The sequence below is a fragment of the Platalea leucorodia genome (genome assembly GCF_965183815.1).
Source record: "Platalea leucorodia genome assembly, chromosome: 2".
Taxonomy (NCBI): Eukaryota; Metazoa; Chordata; class Aves; order Pelecaniformes; family Threskiornithidae; genus Platalea; species Platalea leucorodia.
This window is the reverse complement of record NC_138824.1, coordinates 8,829,208-8,855,747: the sequence shown is the minus strand read 5'-3', so window position 1 is coordinate 8,855,747 and position 26,540 is coordinate 8,829,208. Positions and strand designations below refer to the sequence as shown.

The 26,540-nt window shown below is 38.1% G+C and overlaps 1 protein-coding gene across 1 annotated transcript in view; it reads right to left on the bottom strand.

Moving 5' to 3' along the window:
- Positions 1-26,540, bottom strand: part of TMEM135 (transmembrane protein 135) — a gene marked incomplete at both ends in the record, with an annotated part of 183,680 nt that overhangs the window by 114,966 nt on the left and 42,174 nt on the right. The window lies entirely within an intron of this gene.

Genomic DNA, 26,540 nt, shown 5'->3' with positions numbered 1-26,540 from the left:
ACAGGTTCATGCTATTTCATCTTTGGTACAACTTAAAAAAATGCCTCCCTCGCCTGTCTAGAAAAGTTTCCCTGATGTTGGACAACAGCTAAATTGTTTGCGATGAAGGGCAGGTGTATTCTGGAGATGACCTAACAAAAAATGAATCGGTGTGATTTACTTATCACATGCTGTTGTCTATAAAAAATACATCAAATGCTGATTGTAACCACCTAAAACAAAATAACCAGCAAGAAATTTCAGAAATTCAATTTTGGTATGGTTTACACGGGGAATAGTAACTAACTACCAACATAATGTGGTTTTCTGCATTATTAAAAAAAAAATTAACTTCTTTTAAGGAGGGCTCAAAACTTCAGGGCTTAGAACAATTTTGTGAGAGCTGGCAGAAGCACTGGTCAGTCTCTTCATGTTCTTGAGAAAACGGTTCTTATTTTGCCCAGGAGAACAGAAATCTTCACTTACAGGCTGCATAATGCTCAACAAAGTTTGCAAGTGAAGCCATTTCAGATAAACTGAACGAGCAAGATTTCTTCTTCCCAAGCATCTTACTTCAAAATTGGCAGGACAACAGTACCTCCAGGGTCTGAGAATAGCCGCCTCTGCCAAGCAGTGCGGGGCCCAAAGCAAAGCACACTTGCATACTCTTTTTTCTTTTCAAGAAAGGCAGGAAGCTTTTATCATGAGACCAATCTCAGAAGGAAGCCACACTTCTCTACATACGCTATCAGAAGGGCCACGTCTATTCTGAACACTAAGACCGTTGACAGAAGTCGCAGTGCAATTGTACTCCAGAAGCCCTGCTTTTTAATAACGAAGGTTTTGGTGTAACACCTACCCACAATCATGAAAACGTTATGTAAACATACAACAGCCAAAAGTAGTAACGTCTGTCAAATCTGCTCAAACAAAAATTGTTAAGAACTCACTACTTATTTTGTAGCTAAAGAATTCTGAACTTCCAAAAATGCAGAACTCACTCATACACAGTAACTAAGTTTAAAACACTTCACTTCTGTCTCTCTGTCATGCCAGGAGCTGGACACTCCTTCCTTGCTCTTGAATGTTTTCCACGAAGAGAAGCTAACTGGACTGACCCTCCCGGCTGATGAACTACTGTAGCCAGCCCAGCAGCAGGACTGGAGGACAAATACCAAATGTCAAAGCAGAAGTACGTACCTCTAGCAAGCTAAATTAGTGAAATGCCCTTAAAAATCAAGGCACCAGCCAGACTCAGACTCAACCCCCCTGAGATGAAGTTGGCTACAGTCTCCATGTCCTGAAACACATTAGAGCCAAAGAGGCTTTCAGTCAGGCCTGCTCGACAATATCGCAATTGCCAAAATTACTGTCATGAATTGACTTCAACGCTAGGAAAAAACCTTGCCTGCTGTACAACGACCTGGTAATTATTGCCAACTAGCTTTGTAATCCTAACAATAACTGGGCACGTTTTTATATAGGTAAAAAAGTTTAGCCTACTCTAACGCAAAAAATATGAGACTTGATTTCTGCTATCGCATATCAGTGGTCTCGTGGGACATTAGCCTTTCATCAGAATTTGGACGGTTGCTATAGACAATGGTAAAAGAAGGAAATAAAGCTACGTGGCGATCAAAGCCAGGTCTGTAAAGCCCCTGCTTCACTTTCTCTAAAATTTAGAAGGCAAATCATGAGCAAAGCAGGAAGAACCCAGTGAGATTATTGGTAAAATAAGTAAAGTTCACACAGAAGAGCTGGATTATAGAATCATAAAATCGTTAAGGTTGGAAAGGACCTCTGAGGTCATCGAGTCCAACCTGTTAACCTAGCTGCCTGGTCTGCCTCTAAACCATGTCCCTAAGCACCACATCCACGCGTGTTTTGAACACTTCCAGGGACTGTGATTGCACACTTCCCTGGGCAGTCTGTTCCAATGCCTGACCGCTCTCTCCGTGAAGAAATTTTTCCTAATATCTGATCTAAACTTCCCCTGGCGCAGCTTGAGGCCGTTTCCTCTCGTCCTGTTGCTTGTTACTTGGGAGAAGAGACCAACCCCCACCTCGCTACAGCCTCCTTTCAGGCAGTTGTAGAGAGCCATAAGATCTCCCCTCAGCCTCCTCTTCTCCAGGCTGAACAACCCCAGCTCCCTCAGCGGCTCCTCATAAGACTTGTGCCCCCTAGCTATTATTCTTCTTATCCGATATCAGGAAAGACAACTGAAATACAGAGGATTTTTCTGTAAATAAGTACACTGTGGTCTTCTTTCCTAAGGGTGGGAAATCAAGAAGCCCTGAAAATCTACTCCTGATGGTACTACCATGGGAATTCCTCCTCCAAAAGACAAATAATACTTTTTACTTGCCTCCCAAAGTCATCAAGAATATCGAATTAGTTATTGCCATCCATCGCCTTGAGAACATCCAGACCAGCTAAAGTTCCAATACGCTAAAAAAATACAAGCCGACAAATTTGCAAAGAGCGAGAGGCAAATGTCTCAGCTTTCTAACACTGAATCACACTAAGTTATCGAATACTTTTCAACCACCACCACAATAAATAATTCTAGGCAACTACTTCTCATGCCTAAAATGGTTACCATATTTGCCACTTTACAGTTGATTGATGAGGATAAATTTTAACAGTCTGTGAAGTATTTACAGACTGCAGCTGATGAGCATCAGAGAAAAGCCCATGGAGGAACTGATAACCCATATTTTAAGGAACTTTTGAACACACACCAATGGTTATGGTTAAAACAAAACGTTGAGCAGCTGCTAATCCAGAAGACATCTTCAGTCATTTATTGGGAGCGAGCAAAGTTCCCGAGGAAAAGGCATTATGCGATCGCACAGTTAAAGACCATTTTTATGCACTTGTAGAGACTGAAGTTAAACAAGCGCCTCGTTAGTACAATTGATGTCTGTAGGATATGATATTCTGTAAGTAGAGGTTAAATCTTAATATAAATTAGAAAAAGATGTGATGCTCACTTTGGAGTGAAAACAATCTTTCTTTTTGGCCTGTTTTTAAAAACAACCTTCCCACACATATAAATGAACCATAGGACTGTAACGTAATATTTTGCACTCCAAATTTAATTCCTCTCACGATGACATGGAGCACTTTATTATGCAGCATTGTTATTCAGAAGTGTATTATTCTCAATTCTTATTATACTGAAAGATACGTAACCTTAAGGCTGAAGCATTGTGTTAATAACAAAACCATGAAATCTTAAGAATAACTATCCCTGAAGCTAGCTTAAGAAATTTAGAGCAAATAAAAAACTAGAAGAAATACAAACTACTTAAAATACAGAAAAACTGTGTTAAGCACCAGTCTGCACCAATGCCACCTTTTAAATAAGAACGTAAATTTAACTACAAATGTGGTCATTAGAGTAACATTTAATCTTGAATTTCCTTCTTATTTTTCAGTGACAACGATATCAAAGATTCAGTATCCTCCAGTAAAAGACAATAAATCCATCAAAGAGCAAAACACACCAATATTAAAAAAAAAAAAAAAAAACCAAACCACACCCAAGGCCTGTTTAAGAAAAAAGCTTTTTGCACAGTAAAGTTAACAGAAATTTCACAATGTACTTAAACATGGCACTTTAAAAAAAATCTCCTACGTATCATACTAACAAAATTAACCTAGAACAAAATGCTTCTCTGGAATTAATGTTTTATTCATGATGAATTTACACTATTAATCTAAATTTCTGTTACACTACCCAATACACAATACACAATTCCTGTACACAAGGACAACACCATTAAAGTCTCATTTTAAAAAGCCTTGAAAAACACTTATTTGGAAAACCTTGCATTCACATTTCATTTTTGCAGCACAAGACCAGAATTAATTGAATTATTACAAGAATTAGCAGATGAATGTCTGGTGGTACATTAAATGTAGGTTTGTATATTCTGTCATAATAGTCTACTCTGTTCATAAAATGTATTATTTATGAAAGCAGGAAATCTGCACGTCCCAATGCACAACATATGACATTCACACAGAGCAAAGACAAAGCAAGGGATTTTTAAGGCTGCAGTTGAGCTTGCACATTTCTTAGGATCAACAGGAAGCATCCCCAGTAAATCACCTGCTGGATTTGCCAAATCCAGAAACCACAGCATGGTCGTAAGCTACTCCAAGTGATGTAGAGCTGTATCACAGTATTGGGAAAGCAGGGAAAACAATGAGGAGATAGCTTAAACTGCAATTTAGATTTAAACTGAAATTCTTGCTCCTCACCTCAGGGGCAGACAAACCACAGAATCCCTTCACCAGACCACTTTATTCACCCTAGATTCACTTATTCTCTTTATGTTAAACATGCAAGGAAGATAAAAAAACTATACGGATTTTAAGATTCACAACAAACACTTTAACCAAGTACAAAATAACAAGAAAGAGGATTTTTGATGAGGAACAAAACGTATAGTTATTCCTGGCAAGGTTTAAAGGTAACAAATACATGTAGTAGGTCTGTTATATAAACTGCACTGGATTGCATGGATAAGCATGTTCGTTTGAATATCCCGTACATTAGCACAGCCAAATAATAGCTCATACCTCTTGGGGAAAAAGTACATAAATCACACTTACAGAAGAATGAACTGCAGAAGGAATGTAGCAATACTAAAAACAATTTAGAGACCGTGGCAGACAATCAACTGAGCCTAAAACAAGCTGTGTTGCCCATCAAATGAGCAAATTAATCCTGATAAGTGAAGAAACATCAAATGGGCTCATAAATCAGACTGTTATAATGTCTCGTTTGGGCTCACGCTTTAGAAAGCTTTCATAACACAGCTGAAGGAATGGTGCTGAAGCTGCTAAAACTAATGAGTTTTGTTAGCATTTAAAGGTGTTGCATAATCAAAACATCACAAAAATTGTTAGCATGACTTGTCCACGGTAAGATGCTCCCCAGATGTAGCTGTGTTACACGCTTTACATTAACACAGGTATCTATATGGAAGAACTTGACAGCAGTCATCTTCACCCAGTAAAAAGAGGGACAGCTGAATTAGCGTTTTACAAAAACCTCCAGATAAAACAGCTTCAACTAGAGTAGTGAGGTGTGTTTTTGTTGTTTCGAACACAGATCTTGCCAAAGGAAGCAGCAGACGCTCATCTGTGTTAAGTCTTAGTTTAAAGGCCTGGTAGCTGTTTAAAAAATAAGTTATCAACCAGAAGTCTCCAAAAAAGGCTACTGGGAAAGGCTTGTCATCAAGCTGGAAGAGGTCAGTCATCAAACCAGCCATCAAATTATAATGGCTACTAGAAGCTGCAAGTAAATCCTATTCCAAAATTGATCCATTTTCACTGAGCCCGAAAAAGACCCTTCAGCCCTTCTTCCCCGCCTAGAAAAAGGAGGTGGTATTTTATGCTTTATTTTTAATTATTCTGACTCCTACCACAGAGCGTCTTTCTCAATTTCTTCCTATGCACCAAGCTTTCCCTTCCACAATATGCTACAGATGGTGGGCATAGCAACACATGATCATAAACAGCCAGACCACATTACGGCTTCCAAAATGCAAGTGCCACAGAAACGTGGAGACGTGAACTGGGATTAGGCTTCAGAAGCTGCTGGAGTCTCTGTGGCTGGCACCCACGGAGCCAGAAAGGGAGAATGAATGGATCTCTCAGTGTTTTATAGTAATTAGGTACTTTTCTGAAACCGGTGCTTCGATTGCTTCGTCTGCACTAATTGAGCACAATGCAAAACACTGCTCTGAAATGCCAAACAGCAAATTTAACAACCTTATAAAGGAGCCAGGAATACAGATTACTTTTTTTTTTTCTTATTAAAGAAAAAGATCACTGGCCCAACTTGTCGCTACACAAAACAGAGAGCTGGAAAGTGTCCAAAATTGCGTTGTAAGTGTTGTTTTATTAGCCTGAGACTGTTAATAAATATATTGTAAACGAACTTATACTTGCTTGGGTGGATATAAAGAAACAATTGTATCCCTGTTCTTACAACAGTTACAATTTACTCTAGTTCTTCACTTTTTTATCCTAGTTACGCTGTTTCCTACACTAGTTTACCGTAGCAACTGACATTTATTTGGTCCATAAATTACCTTAATGCAGTTTAGTGCTCTTTCATAAATTTTACAAACACAACACTTACAGAACATAGACTTGTATTAATTAAAGCCATGCCTACACAAATCTAACATTTCCTGTAATGTTTTTACTTACTGCTAATTCTGGAAAACATATAGACAGACAAAGCCTTTCTCTTCCCTTTCACCAGGTGTGTTTTTAAAGTTTATATATACACATAAATGTGTGGGGTTTGTGTGTGTATCTTATTACCAGTGTGTCACAGCTGATAATACACAAGCTTTGACAGGAAAAAGACTGTCTTTCGAGGATCTGGCACACCAAGCTACAAATTAGATCCTTTCATTAAGAGAAACTTAATTAATTCTTAGCAGTTTCCACTTTTGACTTTACCATTGCAAGACTTTCATTACTTAATTTACTTGTTAGAAACAGCTTTAGCTATTTCTAACTCTAGATGTTAAAAGTCTTTAAAGACTAAAACTTGACACCCATAATAAAAGTTCAGGAAATTTGAAAAAGGGCTTGTTTCTTACAGGAACAGAAAAGGTTTGAGGTACATACTGATAGACAGGTTAGGGAAATATTAAGGTAACTTCCATTTTATAACCTTTTTCATGCCTAAGTTTAGGTTTAAAAGCGAAAAATGAAGCTATTGTTATACAATAGTGGCATATGAATATTCAATGAATATATGGAATAAATATTCAATAAATATAGCAATAGCAGTAGACTAGACAACAGTATAAGAAAATATATGACATATGACAATGCTATTTAGCCATACTTATCTCTCCTTTGCAAATATTTTAAAATCTTCTATACTATCTACAGAAAATACATCATAGAATCATAGAATCGTTAAGGTTGGAAAAGACCCGTAAGATCATCGAGTCCAACCGTTAACCCAGCACTGCCAAGTCCACCACTAAACCATGTCCTCGAGCACCACGTCTACCCATCTTTTAAATACCTCCAGGGATGGGGACTCCACCACTTCCCTGGGCAGCCTGTGCCAGTGCATGACTGCCCTTTCGGTGAAGAAGTTTTTCCTAATATCCAACCTAAATCACACTAGTTCATAAGAAGAAGAACTCGAGGTGCAGTGCACCCTGCCCTGGACTCGCCTGCCTCCCTCATACAAAGCCCCTGGGGCTCCCAGCACGCGTAACCTAAGGTGAGCAACACAAATAACCCATCCCTAACCCACATCCGAGATCTCGCTGAACGCCTACAGCCACAAAACAACTCAGACAGACCGTCCTGCGTAAGACAGCTATCTGCCGCTTTGGAAGTAGAGGACGAAACTCCAGGTTTTGCGTTTTAGCCTGCCCTGGTCACCCGCTCGCCATGACGGCAGGGACAGGTCCGCACGTCCGCCGCCTCGCACACACACATTCCCATCACATCCCGCAGGAAATGTTGTTCACAGGCATATATAAACTCTACACAGGCATTTAATCCGACACGACATCTTTGTGAACGATTTAAGCTAACACAGCAGCACTTACGCCACAGTAAAACCTTAGAGATCTGATAAAAAAATTTACAAGAGCAGAGCAGTCACTACCAGTGTTTGTTTTCTCAGTGGTCTTTATTAAACCAAATCACTAGGATTAAAGCTACTACAACAAAAACTGGAGGCAGACATGAGTGGGTTGACAATTCTTCTGTTTGTTTAAGCCAGCCTTACTGAGGAGATTCAAGTTAAATATGACCAGAAATAAATTTGTCATAATAGAATTTCAATTCTCAAATATCTGGAATCAATTAACTTTGGGAAAGTTTCAAAAGGGCCACCCAGTAATAAACACAAAATAATTTGTGTCTGCTGTCTTGTTTGTGATAATTTTTTTTATTGCTACCTCAGTTTCAGATGTCAGAGTAATGACTTCCACATTCCGATTAAAATGTGAATTGAATCCATATGGAAAAGATGCTCAAACCCATCAAAATCAAAAGAACTCCCTTATTTCTAACTTCTTATACAGTGAAGTTTATAAACCTAACATTCTGACCATTCTCAATTTAAGTTAGGGAAATTTTTAAAACTATTACTGAAATAATTAGATATGTAATGGGAGGACATATCTATTACTTCAGGGAAATATTAATGTAATCTATTTTAATTAAAAGTCTCCAGCAAAAATACCATTTAACCTCTTGAATGATGTAACATTCGTAATTGCCCAAATGATTTCATTTCCTGTTATAATTACTTAGGAAACACACGTTATTATGACTAAGTAACGCTCTACGCTTTCAGATATTTACATCACAGATTCTATATACAGCGTATTTATCTTCCCACTTAAAAGTACGCTGAGGAAATTGCCGAGACTCAAAAGCACTTTAAAAATAAGCTCTCTCCTCCTTTCTGCGTCATGAAGCCATCGTCCTTTCCCTCCGTCCAGCCTGGAAAAAGAACTACCTCTCCAGAAGATTTACTTCTAACTAGATAACCGAGGATAAACAGGAGTTACAGGCAGAACTGCTAATGGCATTTACGGTTCTTCCAGTATTTCTTCATATTTCTTTTAAAAAGTTATTATTTCTGCCTATTTTTTCTATGACAATTAACCAGACCAACTGCTTTTAAACTAGTGAGGAGGGAAGGGGAAGAGATCTGCTTTGTCTGAAAACAAGGCAAAGCAAAACTACACTATCAGTGTTACAAAGGTCTTACTCATCACTTTGCTAAAAAGCTCCCCCATCTCCATCCACTGGAACAGAGACTTCCAAATCTGTCAGAGACAAATAACCTCAGCTGAAGAGAGCACTTTCCGCTATCTATATACAAATCCCCATGTTGACATCTGTATACACTAACAAAGGATTTAGTAAAGTAAGCTACATCCCTCCTAGCCACGCACCATCTGTACGTAACTCGGTGCTAACAACAAGCACGCACTGTGTGCCCAGAGAAGCCACCAAACACGCTCCAAAGCGCCAAATGCCATGTGGCTTCCCTGCGTTTTCTCTTACTGCTCACCACAAGATGCTTGGTTGTTTTACATAAGGGAAAAAGAATTAAGCACAGAGAAAATCCTGCTTATATATGTTCGATAAATTATTGCATGGACAGCTCGGATAATGAAAAACAAATACACAGGTAAGAGGCTACAGACCAAGACGCAGTGGGAAGCGGAGCAATATGCTTCAGCAAGCTCTCCAGCGGCCTGCCCGGGCTCCGGCGGGTCAACCAGCAAACTGCTGGAATCGTTTCTCAGCTTACAGACACCCCAAAACGCCTTCCTGCTGCAGGAGCTGAACTGGCCCAAGGTACGAGACTCACCTCTCCAGATGCAGATGTATGAAGTCTTTGAACTCGCCCTCCAGAAGCAGAAGAAGCAATATCTGTATTAAACCCAAGAGCACAAAACCGGGCATACCAGAACAGGTCCACGGCCCACCTCGCTCAATACTTTGCTTCTAACAACCAGCACTGACAAATGCCTGAAAAATACCCTCCTCGCTACACACTTCAGCAAACTATAGGGCAGAGCTGCCAGAACAAGATACAGGATCTTCACGTTTTATTGCCCTAATGAATTGCTTTCTCCCATGATTTCTCTTGTTGCCCACAAGAAAGCTTTCGGCATCCACAACATCCTACGTCAATTAATTCCTCAGTGTAGCTTTGTATGTATGTGCATCAGTTTGTTTTGAACAGCTAACAATTTTCTTTGGCATCCCTTCATTCTTGTATTACCAGTAAATAGTTCATCACTATTCCCCCTCTCCATGCAAACACAATTTTACATACTTGTCTCCTATTCCTCCTTAGTCATCCTCCCCCAGGCTAGGTTTACTTAGTTTAGCTCCTCCACCTACACATATTCTTCAACACCTTTGCATCTTTATTTTTCCATGAGGTACTTTCTCTACTTCTGTTACACTTTAAAGAGGACCAGAACTGCAGACAGTAGTAAACCTGTCAGCACACCCATGATTTATACAGTGGTGTGATAACGATTTTTCTGTTTTATCCTCTATTCCTTTCCCAATCATCCTTAATATTGAGGGGAGTAGGGGGTGTTTAATAGCTACAAAGTGTTGAACTGACATTTTCCTCATAATTCCAACTTCCTATCCCTCCGTATAACAATTTGGAGTCCAATGCTGTGTATATAAAAAGGGATTTTTCTCCTCACATGCACTGCGTTACTGCCACTTCGTCAGCAGCAAAGTATCAGGAGAGTCTTCTGCAAGTCTCCAGAACCACCTCTTATTTCCACAAACTGTAAATAGTAAAACTTTCTCTTCTCAGTCTCCTCTTTTCCAGAGCATTTATGACGACGACAGTCAGTACTCTTCCCCATTACCTACTGCTATGCCATAACTGTGTGATCCTCATTTTTGCAGTACCAACCTGAAATTCTGTGGCTGAATTCAAAGAACTAAAAACGCAGCTGGCGAACATGGTTCCATGAAAACAGCAATATGAAGAGGCAAAAAACTAAATCAGATTCTGTGCTTCTAAGTTCAGCATAAAGATGTATACACAACTTTTGTGGGTTTGTTTTTTACCTGCAGAACAGCAATATTTTATCAATTCTTAACCAACCAGTCTTGGTATTCTGTTTGTGAACAATCATTCCCTTTCTTCAGAGCAAACTATTTTCAGACAGTTTTCTTCAGCTATCACACCTTACAAGTCTTTAAGCTTTTCATATTACTATATAAAAGGAAAATCTATCCATACTTGAAATTCCTAAATACCGTTTTTAAATTAAAAAAACAAGTTTTGGGGAAAAAAAACCACAGGTTTTTGAGATAAGCACACAAAGTACAATATACTTCACCCTTTTTCCTTATTCTGACCTTCCATTTTCTTCCTCGGTCATCACAATACATTGGAAAATTCCTAAGTCCCTTTCTGTTCATTTTTGCTCCTCTATCAACCACTCCATTGCTTACAAATCCAACAACAAAAGCGGGGGGAGAGGCGACTGCCAGCTTTGCTTGGTGACAGCTTGTACAGAACAACGGTGCACCGACGGTACCTGTAATCTTACCGCTTCCAGCAGTGCCCACAATCTCGGACTAACATTTGCACCAAGCTGCATCTTTCTGGGAGTCATGCGTGGTTCTACACAATAAAGCTGCTATTTAAGACTTGAAGATGGTCCTCAAGGATCATCACATGAGCTTACCCAAACATTTGTCAATATAATCTCAACTGCCAGTCTAAAAATATTTCAGGAGAGAAAAGATGTCATAGAGGCTGTCAGAGTTCTTGCTATTATTAATTTTATCAATCTAGTAGATATTAAGTGATTACTAAAAAAATTTCCAGGAGCTCCCTATGGGTTTTTGTCTTCAAAATCTAGTATTAGCACTATTACCAAACCTCTGAAGTATTTTTCTCCAAATCACCTGTTCAAGCTACCTGTAAACTCTTGCTCCATTTCTTCCCACCCATTTTCCTTAAAAAGCAAGCAACATAAACACTTTTCTTGTTCATCATGATGTTAACCCATTAAAGTTTAACATAAATGCACTTTGCAAAGTTGTTTTCATTAACAAAGATCTCTAACCACAGAGACTTACTGTTTTAAAAGATTTCTCTTATTTTTCTAATCATCACATAAATATCAGTGACGTAACAGATTAATGAATTCTCTGCATTTAAAATTACAAGTCAAAATTTAAAGCGGTGTTTTGAACACTGCTGGAAGATAAATAGTATGCAACTAAATACAAAACACTACTAACCACAGATCAGTGTAGAATTATTATTTTCACAAATGTTTAATGCGGTGTGTTGAGGCCAGTCAAGTAGACTTGGCAGGTTGAAGGGAGCGACAACAGCCATGTCTACACTATGGCCCAAAAAAGATACACAGTCCTATGGCTGAATTTAGATATGCCCACAGTATGGGACTCACGTCTACAGACTGATGATGATTTTGCATTCAAGATGACCCACAAACTGAAAAAATTATGTTAAAAATGCAAAAATGAACATAAACAACAGTTTTTGATTCTTAAGAGTACTGCAAAACACTGACTCATTTTCTTCATTTTAGTGCCTAACGGTTCCTTTGATCTAATGACTTCAGTAAATCTCAAGTAATTCATCATTTACTTTTGCTAAAGGTCATGATGCTCACCAACAGACTGTTATGCTGGCCTTTCTTCTTAACTCAGTGGCAAAATTCCTGTAGCTATAGTTTCCTAATACTGCTCATAACACCTGTCTGTTTTCAGTTCACAGCTATTTTGGAAAACTTTCACTGCACAGGTTGAAGGTTTTCCACCCCCCAGACCTGTGTTTGAGGCTTCCTTCCAACCCCCCTTACGCATGAGAGGATACTGCCTAACACAAATCAGTCTGACACTGTCTTAAATTGCTGCTCAAATTACAGATTGCAGGAACTCCATTCAGTAAAGTTCCAAAAATAATCTTACTAGTTTGACACACACGCTTTGAGTCTCCACATGTACAATATACAACCTATATTACACATTGGATAGAATTCAGAGTAAAAAATGACAGATTTTTGCCCATTAGTAAGACTTATTTTAACATACCAGTGAGAGGTCTTATTCCAAAATTTATCAAAATAGAAATATCTTCAACCTTTGGTATACTCGGATTTATAAACGGAGTATAAGCAGGCAGTCATGCAATTCAGTAAAAATCCTATATAGATTTTCTTTTGGGAAGGCAGGGGGGAGGTGTCTGAGAGCTTGGTTATTTATGACCATGGCGCAGTTCTCCAGCAAGGTTATTTACATCACTGAATTCCCATTACCTCTCGCTTTGCCTAAGGCCACTAACTTACCATGATTTGCAAGCATTAGCAAACAATGCCCATATTCAAGTTCAGTGTCTCCATTTCAACACAAAATGGTGGATATCGTGCGCCAGAGTCGTGGCTCAGGACTCAAGGGGCCCGTTTGCACAGCTTAACTGAACCTGGTTCAGTTCCCAGCAGTCTTAATTAGGCTAAGAATAAGAGACATGGTGAACATCAAGGTTTAAATGTAAAGCAAAAGGGTTATTCAAGAAGTCACTTCTTGGACAGCATAGAATTTCAGTGTGTTAAAAGAACTGTTGTCACCAAAGACAACTGCATATTTTGATATGGGAGAATGACCATAGTTTGTAAAGCTCCTGCTGGCTAATAAATAAGATCTTTAAAGACAGAAAGAGAGAGAAAAATAGAGACAAAGACAGCATGTGTGTGCATGTGCATGTGTCAGGAAGCCGGGAAGGGGTTTTGTTCTTCTTAAACAAAAAAAAATTCCTATATAAACATCTAAAATATTTGAAATTTTCAAATATGCAAAGCAAATACAATTGTTTATAAAGTATTTGTAAGCAGCTAGTGGGGCATGAGCTTACACATACAAGAAGTGTATATTTCCAATGCAACTGTACAAACATTCTTTGAAAATTTTTGCACCATGACTGATATTTAGAGACCTTTTAATCAACATACCGATCTGCAAAACAACACATAAAATTGTGTAAATGAAATGCTGCAAATAGAATTTTGCCAAAGGAATTGTACCAGCAAATTTGGATGAAAGAGACTGAAGCCACCAGTTACTTTACCCAATGTTACGGACACAAATGATTTTATATAAATGAAAGCATAAATTTTCAAGGTGAAAAGATTTGCAATTGAAAAAGAATATAATCATTAACATTTTAAAATATTCAAAGGTGACAATTTATTAAGTTGGATACTGGAGGACAGTTAAACAAATTCAGGACATTTTTAATGAAGTTATTTAAAATTCATGGAAAGTCAATCTAACACATCTTACTGAAATCAGTGCTCATACTTTTTGTAACCCAAGCTATGGTGGATATCCTTAACAAAATTCAGAAACATGGCATATGTGCCAATTCATTGACAAAACATGTTCTGTCAACATAAAACAGGTATTAAAGTCAAGAAACATATGTTTTTAAATAGATATCATTCAGCCCCTCTTCCTGATTCCCACTTCAGATCATTCTTCTCCCTGGAAATATTGAACATGGGATTTCCATTTCCAGACTTATTTTAACCAAGTCCACAAAAATCTCCTGCAATCCTCAAGACGTGAGAAAAGCAGCAGCTACCGAAGCACTCCGTTGCTTCTGAGCAGATGGAGGAAGATTACTGCACCATAAAGAAACTCCTCAAAGAATCACACAACTGACTTTGCACAAACATTAAAGATTTGTGTGGAAGTGACCACATAAGACCAACCTCAAACAATGCAGCTCCTCTGAAATAACCCGATTTAACAGAATATTGTAGTAATATACAATAACGGGTGCACCATTGAAATTTCCATAGTGACTAATAAGTCTGATTTGCTGATCATTGCTTTATAGTGTGGAAAGGGTAGAAAAAAATAGAGAAGGAGATTCAGAAAAGAGCCTGCTTCCACACTCATCTCTGGATTTGCCTGTAAAAATGCTATTAAAGTCAGTTCGTCTTCTAAAGAAGGAATAGTCTTAAAGACAGGACATTAATTGCAAAGTTTCACATGTGGACAAGGCTCAAACCAACATAAAAAACTGCCTTAGGAAAACGAGTCAGCTTTAGACATAGCTAAAATAAATCTTATTCTGTCTTCAACTTTCCCCACGTTTACTAGTTGTAGTTTGATACTTCAGAAATACTCCCTGCTGCTTTACCAGAAACAATCAGAATTCTACATTTTCTAAAACAATTTTTCCTCGTAAGAGCTCAGCTTTGAGAAAGGATTTTTTCCTTTCACTTTTCCAACACCAATATCGTTTCCAAGCCGACCTGTCTTCCATCCAGACTGACATTTACAAGCTGTGCTAGAAGTTGTCCTCCTCCGCTTTTCCAACCTTATTAGAGGCATAAGGAGCATATCACAGAGACAAGATTTCAAATGAACCACCTCCCCCTGAATGCCAAACCAGTGACTGTTTACACAATTAAAAATCTTAGTCTCAGCACTGTTTAAAAATCTGCGTATCCTGTAACAGCATCATGTAAAGAACTTAAAGAGCCACGTGTTAACATCTGCCAGTTTACACAAGGTTATGGCTATACACGGGCACATCCATTATATCTGATTACAAACATAAGTAAAAATATTTACTTATTTACAATAAAACTTTCGAAATCACTTTTATACGTACCCATGAGACACACATTTTAACACAGAAAATACTTCTTCAAAATGTAGAAGTGAAAATATAAAAACCATGATTACTTCAGACTGTATGTGCAAAGGTATAGTTTTTGTTTTCCAGCGCAGAAAGTATGAAAAAGGAGAAGTTGTTTCCCAAAACAACTCATTTTTGTATGGAAAAAGACATTTATACCTTTCAGAGCAAATTTTTTTAGACCAAAACTTTCTGTGGTACTAGTATTTAAGCATTGCAAACACACCATTGACTTTTATTTTGACAGCTTAGAGTTTTAAAAGGAGCAAAATGATTTCTGGGCTGAAACTGCTGCTCTGTTTAATTATCATTATCCTATAAATGACGTCAGGAACAGTATCAGACTAGAACTGGCACCAATATACTAGGAGTGGATATAGGTAATTAAAAGCATGAAGGATTTAATTTCAACTGAAACATTTGGAGCACAGAAAATAATAATTACATGTAATATAGAATTAATCAGAAACAATGCACGGTCATTCCACCAGCCAGTTCTATGCTAAGATTAACATTGTGTTAAAAAAAAAGAAAAAAAAAAAATCACAAACCAGCAGGATGAACTTGCACTCTGTAAACTGTATTCTTCTTAGAAATGCTTTCATTCTGCGTATTTTGAACACAGAATTGAAACTTTCTTCTTCTATAAAATGAAATCGGTACTGCAAGGCTAGTTTTCATAATACTTTATCAATCCCAGAAACTATAAAGAAACAGCTTGACAACAACTATCACCAACACAATAGCCAGAAGATTTTAAGTAGGACTGCCAAAACCTAAAAAAAATCAAGACTCCAAAATTCTATACATTAAAATTTCCCAGTTTTGTTAAAAGGCAGTACAGAGACATAGTTGAAGTGAAAATTTATACATTTTAGCCAACGCACTCAGTTAGCAGTTCTGCTGATGCACCGACCTCTGTATCTTTGGCTATGCACAAATGCCTTTGCCCAATTCCTTTGTGCTCCAACAAGAGCAAGCTGAATAAATTGTGTGTGATCCTGGTAAATCTGGTATCCAACAACAGGTCGTTACAACTGTTGCCCAAAGCATCAAGAGTTTGCAGAGAACCCAGCTCAAGAACACCTCTCCTTCATTCTTTACACCTCAGCTCACCAGCTGATAAAGCAGATACATTAATAGCCCACTGCTTCAAATACTGTCTTGTTATGCACCACCCCCACGGCCAGCAGGACATCCACTCTGATTTTCAAGCTTCAACAGAGTACTTCAGGGTTTGGGGCGAGGGAAGGAGCAACGAGCCTGCAGCAGCATTTCACCTGCTTCGCTGAACACCCGGGGCATTTCCCTCCTGCCAGCAGCACCCAGACCCTGAGCGTTGCTCTGAAGCAGAGGTGAAGATGCAAATGGCAAATATTGCTGGAAATGGAAAAAATCCCTCCTTTCCAAAGAAGTTTCCATTTCTACACCTACATTATCACATAAAGGATTACTTTTGTTTAAGGTCCCACCTCAACTTCCTCAGCCCTCAGACTGTGTTTTCCCCCCATTTCTCCCAGAACAGACCCATCTCCCCTTCTTCCCAAATCTCACAACCTCAGAAGCTCGAGAGGGCACTAGGAACTGCCAGATTAACAGGGACTGCTGCTGAGAGAGGAGGATAACACCTGCATTTCTGGAAGGTTTGAGGAGGAAAATGTGACTGCCTGACAATGTAAAAATCTGAGAGAAGGGAAGAGGACTGCTGAGATTGCTGTCAAACAGGAAGAGCAGGAGACTCGTGCCCTCACAAGCCTCCCCCAGAAGACCTCTGAAACCCTTTCCTTCCACCAGGAAAACTTCAACTTTCCTGAAACAGTTCTAGGATTTCACCAACTGGGAAGTCTTGAACTCACTCTTGACCCCTCTTTTTTCATCTATCAAATCATTGCCCACAGCAATTCTCACAATCAGAAATGCTATATGCACTAGAGATGGGTGTCTGAGAGCTCTTCAGAATCTGAAGCATTATTTTCATCTCAATTACTAACTATCAAAGAGTTAACTACAAAATTCAACTAGCTTTCTTCAGCACTTAGCATATTTCTGATATGAAATTCTGCATAAGCTATAAGCTTCATCCGAGAGGTAAATTTCAAAATTGATTTGCAATATTGACATTTTTGCTAATTCTAGAAAGTCAACAAGTAGTTATTCACTGTAAAAGATCATGTTAAAGGAGCATAAAAATAAGTATTACATCGAGCTTCTAACGAGATACACTGGGAAGTTCAAAAATGCAAAGCAGCTTTGCATAGAAAGCAAGACACAAAGTATTAAATGTTTTCTCTGACTCTTGCCAAATGTCCTGCTCTGTAGTGATGGATGAGGTTTCCTGAGGCTAAGATGCCAAAGCCAATTAGCCATGTCAATCCTCAAGAACGCCAGCTGCCAGGATCTAACTTTATTACTGTATTACTTAAAAGTGAAGACATCAGCAATGTTTAAGTTCACATGACTCCTAATTTTAAAACCTGCCTTTTAAAGATTTAGGGTGGGGGTAGTGACAATGACCTTAAGTTTCGACCTTTTAAAATCATCACGGAGTGCCATGAATTATCCATAATTTGATTATGTAAAGTATTCTGTTAATCAAATTAGTCTACATTATGCTCTATTTAAAAGAAAGTAAGACTTCAGCTTATTTCCCTCCTGAGTTTTATGTAATGTTTATATTTAAAAGTAGCAATTTATTTCAATATTGCCTGTTTCAGTTGCCAAACTGCCTATCCCACAGAACATGATATGTGTAAAGTATATAGCTTACCCATTTATGGCATCTAATTCTGAATTCCAAAATAAAATTTTTGGAAAGTGTCTCGAGCATTTATCGACTAGAACAAAACATGCCCAAGTCTTTGATTATTTGAAAACATCTGCATTTAATTTCTAAGCAAGGAGTCTGGAAATGTTGATCATACAATACACTTCCCTGCACAGTCACCACAATAAACTCAATGATTCCGTGAAAGGGTAAAATTTTTCTTCTGCTTCAGTGCCTTTGGAATAGATCTGAACATTACTGTCAGGCATTAAAAAGCACCCATTTCTGTTGAATATCTTCAACATTCCTCCAAACTACTCAGAAAAATTTGCTCCTTTTCAATTAGTCTACGTTAGCTTTATGAACATCTTAACAGAAACCATTTTGGCTTTTTGCTACTACTACATTTACACTTCCTTTACATTCCCAGTGCAGTATACACCTGGCACATGGTATTAGCAGCATCTTCCTGCGCTGTTCTGTACCCTGGGGATGCTGAGAGAATGAGACAAAAGCAGAAGTACGACAAGGTTAAGAACAGTTGCAAGTCTTCTGAGACGAGAAAACAAGCTTTCTTTTCCATGTTCTTATTCAAAACTGGGTTTAGTTAGTTTTAATTATTTCTAAGCTGGAGTTTTTTAATTATTTCTTCAAACACAAGCATATACATACCTAGGCATTACAGCAAATAAGAAGCATTAGAAGAGCTTGAAATTAATAAAAGCTAATTCTCAATTATTGATTCTACCTGTCAGAGTCCAAACTAAAGGAAAAAGGGACCAGAATGAGTAACGAGTATATTCTAGTTTTGCAGATCTTTGAATCTGTAAGCCTTCTTGTTTCATTATGATTTTTTCCTTCAAGATGTTTCTGAAAGACAACTTCATATTTTGAGGCTTTATTTTGCAAAATAATCTAAGTGCCATTAGTGCCTGAGAATGCTATAATTCATTACCATTTAGAGTATTAAAGATTACCTATTGAAATTATACAAAAAAAATCCCCACATTTCTTACTCAAGCACACTGTCTGCAAGTCTAAACTAACATGTGATTAGCTTTCTTCTTTGAGATTTGCTCTTTAAAATCTAAAGGATAAAAATCCATCAGTCTTGGTTCTTTTTCCTCAGTTTGGTAAACCAGGTTACATTCAAGTCCTCTGTCACTGTCAAAAAGTGCATTTGTGATGCCTGACGTCCATGCTACGACACCACCCATACCCCAAGTGTCATTCTGAGAACGAGGGGCTGACTCTGCCTGGCTTTAAATCGTAAGACAGAGTAAATGATGAAGGCCATACAACAAATGTTGGATGAGCTCCATCTGAGTATGCCTTCTATGAAATGGAAAAGATGCGAGTTCTTTGTTTTCTACCTCATTTTTCCAGGCAGTAAAGAAGCAGAAGCTATGGAAGAGGCTCTCCTCCTAAATCCAGATGACAAAACCGCAGAAAATGACCTGATACAAGCAGAAGCAAACAACTCTTCACAAAATCCCACATTACAATGTGGGCCAAAATAGTAGCAAAAATGCCACTATTAGAGGTGGGGATTCAGGACTCTCAGCTGAGCTTCAGACTTGAGATGTGTTAAGGAGGAAACATATATTAGAACTGCAGCCTCAGGGAAAACATTAGTGAGATGATATCGATGTCTAAATTGATACCAGACAAGACTAGTTTCTTGTTAGCACTAAAATTAAAGGCTTAACTGGTGACAGAAGTTCAAAAATTATCAACTACAGCCAGCAGCAAGTCATCACCTAAGGCAGTTTGTCCATGTGACAGCAGAAATTTTGCCATAAGTGAGTACTTGAGACGTCTTTCTAGACAGTACCAAATTCTGTCCTTTTTCCTCCTCCCTTACCCAGGCAGCAATGACAGATGCTTCCCTAGGGAGGTCGGTACATCGCTTCAGAACGCTGTCCCAACATTGGGCTTTGACCTCCACGAGGCAGGAATTACTTTACGATCCTGCATTCTAGCTCAGCGTGGTTTTCAATGAGGAAAACATGAGAGCTTCCCTGGGAGCTTTCAAACAGGAACATTGTCCTCTAAGTTAACCAGCAGGTCAGAAGCAGAATATCACAGAATCATAGAATCATTTAGGTTGGAAAAGACCCTTACGGTCATTGAGTCCAACCGTTAACCCAGCACTGCCAAGTCCACCACTAAACCATGTCCCTAAGTGCCACGTCTACCCGTTAAATACTTCCAGGGATGGGGACTCAATCACTTCCCTGGGCAGCCTGTTCCAGTGCCTGAGCACCCTTTCTGGGAAGGAATTTTTCCTAATATCCAATCTAAACCAAATATTCAAGTACTTGTGCTGTTCTAACAACAACTTACAAAACAGAGAAAATAAGACAACTTACTATTCTATAAGAATCCTATAAGAACAAAGCTATCCTGCCAGAAGGAGCTAAGCAATGGTTTTACTTCAACTGACTCACTATAGACTCAAAAACTGACAACGCAAGGAATAAAAGGGGTATCTACCCTGGACACCATTAGAGAATAAATATACATGGTCCCTGCCAGCTGCTGCTGTAACCAAAGCCACCGACACCCCAGAAGAGGGGCGCAGCTAATGGTGACAAAGCAAGGAAGAGCTGGTGGCAGAAGGACAGCTAGCATCCTGGGAGACAAGCGTCTTAAGCCTTTACCTGATGCACTTTCAGTTGTAGAGATTACTTTTGAAATGTTAAAAAACTAAAAAAAAAAAAAAAAAAAATCCAGGTATTCCTATCTCAGCTAATATGCTAACAGAACAGGTAAGCTCCCCTGTCCCAGCAGTCCCTGTAGAATGTTAATACTAAGAATCACATGAAAGCACACAACAAAACTTTAATTATCTAAAAAGAAAAGGGAGGAGTGGTCAAATCCATTTTACTAGAAGCCAGCACTTCTAAAAACTTTAGAATATGTATTGGGTAAAAGTAAATCCATCTGCCCTTCTTCATTCTGGATTGCCTCCATCTTTTGACTAAAACTGAATTATTCCCATGGAGGAGAAAAGGAGCCAGTCGGTGCCTTGTTTATAAAATGTCGGTTTAGTAAGTTTAAACAGAAAACATTTTCTTGTGTTACAATAAATAAAGTCTGTAACCAAATATAATGGTTTGCCAAAACAAAGGGGACATGTTAAATACCTATTATTTCACAGAATCATCAATGAAGAAGTGGCAATCATGGACTACTTTTTTTATTTTAGAGGATTTTTTAAATTTATTTATTTTAAAGGATATTTTTTAAATAGTACACAATGTTTAATAGCATATAACAGCAGTAGGTGATAATTTCTCATTTGCAAGTTATGCAAATGATAGAAACATGATTTTTACAGCCAATACATTGCTCAAAAAAAAAATAAAAACCACACCTTCAACCCGTATTATTCATAGTAACCTCCTGCATTTAATTGCAACTGGCACAAGGTATTTCTTGAAACACGCATAACAACTCAGACACATTGGCAATTTTGTACAGAAAGCACTTGATAAGCTGGTGAGAAAAATCACTCAAGAATGCTCAGTGTCAGAGCACTTCTTGCATGCAAGTACCTTCCTTTACAGTATTACCAGTTTGCCTTTAGCAAAAACTGAAAACTACAGGATCAGCAAAAGCACAGCTTAAAAGTGGATTTCTGTTGTTGCTTTTCCTCTTGCCATAACAAGCCTCACTCCTCTCTCTTTCATCCCTCCACGTATCACCCCCACAAAGCATGAAACAGTAACAACAAATTTAGTGTATATGGAAAGTGATAGTGGAGGGCCCTTGGCCTCAAACATTTGAACCATGTTTATATTGCACCATATCTCTGTCAAGTTTGGTATCTACTTTGCTGCCTGTGTGTGCCAAATATCTTAAATTAGGCTAATGGCTTTGATTTTTTTAGAACATTGCAAAGCACAAAGATTTAGTGATATTTTGAATCACTATGACTTCCATCCTGTAAAAAAAAAAAAACATACAAGTATCTGGAGTTAAATCTGACTGAAGAGCACTGGATACTTATTTCTCCATTCGATCCTGAGGGATTTCTTTTTAAGTCTGTGCTTCAGCATTTTTGCATGCTCCTAGACCAAATGTTTCAAGCTTTAAGGGCACAACTTACATGCAGCCTTCACACGGGCTGGCTGGAATAAACAAAGATACAGCCAAAATGAGCCCAGATTTAGTCTATTTATGCAACCGAAAAACAATTCAACTGTGAAACTGCTTGGATTACTTTAAAACTGCAAGAAACTTTGTGCTCAGCTGTATTACTTGTTCTCTATCATATACAGAGGCAGAGCATCACCCACTGGAATGTCCTTCATCAACTTGTTCAGTTCAGTATTTGTTTAATGTGAACAGCATTTCTTAGTAGCTTTAACAATTTCTTAATTGGAGCTGAAATACAAATGAAAAAAGTATTTCTGAAATAGCAGGCATAGGGAAGGAGTTGGTATGTCTGAAAGGAACAGCAGCGAGGTAAGCAGGCTCTCCGCTTCGTTAGCAGGCTGTTAAAGTGAGCACGGCCGCAGCAGCTCTCAGAGGGTTTCCAAAAAGCGTCACAAGTTTGGACGTACAAAATTTTGAAGGTCTTCCCTTATTCCACTCTTCTTACACTCTTGACTGTCCTCTCAGCATTTCTATTCATTATCACTGGTCTTGCACTGTCCTTGGGAAGATGCACCGTTCCTCCCATGCTTTGCTTCCATACGACTGATGACAAGCATGGCTGTTTATTTCTTACTTTCAAACAGTATCTCTTCCTTGGTATATGACGACCTGTATACAATACTTCATAAACGGCAGATGCACTGATGACCTAACATCAGCATAGCGATAAATAAAACACAGGATCTTCATATTTCTGTGTAAACTTTATCCAGACCCAATTGCTGACAACAATTTCTCCAACTGCCATATCCAGGACTTCAATAATACCCTCTCTCTGTCTCTTTCCAGGCTCTTGTTAAATTTCTCTTCATATTATTTGCAACAAAATTCATCCTTTCCTTTCCCCACAAACCCATCATTTTCTTTATCATCTGCTCACTGCTTTAACTAGAATAGACTCTACATTTTCTCATCTTTCTTCCACTTGTCATACCTGTAACACTCCCACAAACCAACCCCCATCACATCAGCCCAGCTCTAGTCCCTTCATGTCTCTTGCCACAATAAATTCTCATTTCTCATCTTTAGGTTGTACTTCTCTGCCTCCTTTTCTTCCTATCTTTCTTGTCTTATTTTTCAAATTTATACCTTTCCACTCCCTGATGCTCTCTCTATGGCTGGGCCAGATTCTTACACCTCTTCTTCCCATCACGCTCAAGAACCAGTCCTTGACAGCATCACTCTGCCTTTTGCATCCAGCTGCCTTATCTTACGCCTGAGCTTCACATCGTTTAACCCGTGACCCTCAAGAGCAACTTGTTAACATTAACATTTCCAATTTTGTAAGTACATTAGAAGCTGTAATACAAAATGAAGAAAGCCTTTGATATAGTGATGCACAGTTTGAATTTCAAACATAGCATGTAAAGAAACTTCCATTTTTTCTAATAAAGGAAAAAAACACGTTTTGTAGTTCAGCATATGGTACGATAACTGCCTCTTTGGTGTAGCATTTCAATGACAACATATCAATTTTCCTAAATTTTTGTTTCTCAAAAGGTTTGTATCAAATTGGCCCTAGTCCAGATCAGTCTCTTGCTATCTTGCATACTGACAGCAGCCTTTGTTTGTTTTGTTTGCAACACACACACACAAAAAAAAAATTCCTGATCCAAAGACATGGTTTCTTCAACTTAAAAGCAACAACTCAACTGTTGAGCTGTTCACAATGAAGTATGTCATAACTGTTTTGAAACATAAGAGCTATATGTCTTACCCATAGGCAGTCATTAATATCACCTACTTTTCCAGATAAAAATAACTGAAGAGATTACATTTCACTTTCCATCTTTTGTTGGAATCTTGGAGTTCCTTTTGATCTCCAATTATCCATGAAGGATCATCTTATATGTTCACTACCAATGCATCTCTTACGATCCTAGAAATTTCTTGACTTAACATGTGCAATCCAAAATAGAACTTGAAAGGCTCCATGCTTCTGTGTGGTCCACAGCACTGACTACTGCTACTCTGCTCCAGGGTATTACAGAAACGTCAGGTCTCAGACTGTAACTAGTTAAAAATTTCCAAACCCACGTGTTCAACAATGTTAGGGCTCAGGCATATTAATTTACTTCTAAAAACTTCGACTGACTTCCAGCGAGAAGCTCAGAAGTTGATTTTAGACTCTGCATATCAAAATTAAAACTACAGATCCTTCACTCCTATACTTATTTCTAGTTCTTATCTTAAAAAGAAAAAGAAAAAAAAAAAATGCAAGCCCTGAAGTGCATTGTTGTATAGCTTCAATTTAGCAGAAAGCTGGTCTAAGAAAGCATTTTTATTCAATTTTTCCATAGAGTATATACAACCTAAACAGCTTATTTTTAATCTGTCATTTTATTGTGTAAGCAGCAAGGAAACGCAACTGGGAAGTTCACGTTCACATAAATCTATAAATCACGGACTTATTTAAAATTATCCAGGACACTTATTCATATGTTTCTAGTAGCTCCAGATTAGAAATCAATAAAAACGTCACTTTTAGAACAAAAGTCCTTAGACCCACTGCCTTTCATGTTCTACTGCATTTCACTCACTGAACTGCGAAACACCAGCCATGCATAAGGACTTTAGCACATCTTTCCCCTTTTTCACTAAGCACATTCATCTCTGATAAATAGTCACGTATTGCCAACAGGACAATAGAAGTAAAATTTTCTGATCTAAAAGCCCTAATAGGGCTATAAAAATTCACTACACCAACAATCATGATAATTGCTTATAATAACCAATAAACCTAATTACAATTACCTCCTCTCTGTCTAACTGGGAAAAGGCACACATGAAGAATCACACAGAAAGCCTCAATTATTATCGCTCAGGCTGCAAAACATAGTTTAGTAAAACGTGAAACAAAACAAAGTAATACATTCAGTTCAATTAATATCTTAATAGGTCCTGACACTAGTTTTACAGAATGCAAGAAATGCAGTGTAATTTCACAATCTAGCTGCCATCGCTAGTGATTAAAATTTGCCAGCTTTCAGAATGGGGCATGCTGCAAACTAAAGATTACTGAAATAAACGTTTTAAAGGCTTAGTAAATTTCTAAGTGAATGTTATCAAAGCATGTAAAGTTCTAAACCAAAGACAAGCAGCACAAATAGGGAAACATTTACAATGACTATACAGCTTGCTAACAAGGTACCTCATGATCAAGGGCAGTTTACAAAGCAAACCCTGGTAGCCCTGACTTCACCAAAGATTTGTGACTAAAAGAAACCATTATTATGAAGAGAATATCCATTGCATTGAATGGCCTCAATAAAATGTAACTGCATCAGCTGACTTTTCCCTTATAACACCGTCCAACATCATGTGAACTACGTGGCATCGCAGCTTAAGAGCCGTGAACGTGATGACAGCTTTCTCAGAATTGTGATACTCAGAGGTGCTGCTATTTAAGCACACCTATTTCACCCTTCTCTTGAAAAGTCCATCCCAAATGAATGATGACATGCCCAACTAATTATCACCATTTTTATAACCTACATTTCCTGAACAAGGAGTTTCTACACAGTTGCTCTTTTGAATTCAAGGAAAACTTCAAACCTTTCAAGGTTAACATAACCTGTAGGAATCCAACTTTGTTCCCTTGTGTTATTGAGGAGGGTCTGAACATCTAATTAATTACATTTCAAGAAAGGGATTTTTCATCTTTTCAAATCAGGAAAAAAACTTTACAAAGAGGAAGAATCCTAAAGGATACTGTATGAGCCATCCCAGTCAAGCACCTATAGAAGTTAAAATGGTACTTGACAATAATAGAATTAATGGCAAGAATTAATTTATTCTCTTCTGAAGTGTGTAAGCTCCACTCACGAGTCAGTCTGTAATGACAGGCAGTAAATGAATGCAGAATAACCCAAGAAACAATTTTTGCCTAAAAGAAATTGTTAAACACCAGAATTTGAGAAAGAAGTCAATACTGGGTTTGGCAAACGCTTATAGGGAGTTTCCAGGATATTCACCTGCTAGCAAACATATGATGTCACCTCCTTCAAAAAGCTCCCCTCCCAAAATCTTCAGAATCACAAGAGTCACCGTCAATGACTTCACAAGGATGGAAGAGAAGGTATCAATTTTATCACCCTAGTCTGTACTGCAATACATTGCCTCTGTCTCATAATTTTTACTCATGACTCTTTTTGTCATCAGAGATCTACACTTGCACAACTCTATTGAGGCCCCAGCAAATTGTTACAGTAGTCTGGAACACAACACTTAGGTTGTTTCCTTTTTTTGCAGTTTCCGTGACTCTTTACACAACTCAAACTTTATAGAAAACTCCGGTAATTCTTTTGACAGAATAAAAACAGTTCTAAAGGAGCATGATCATGTAACAGAAGTGTTACATGCTTAGAAAAAGGTAATACACAAAGC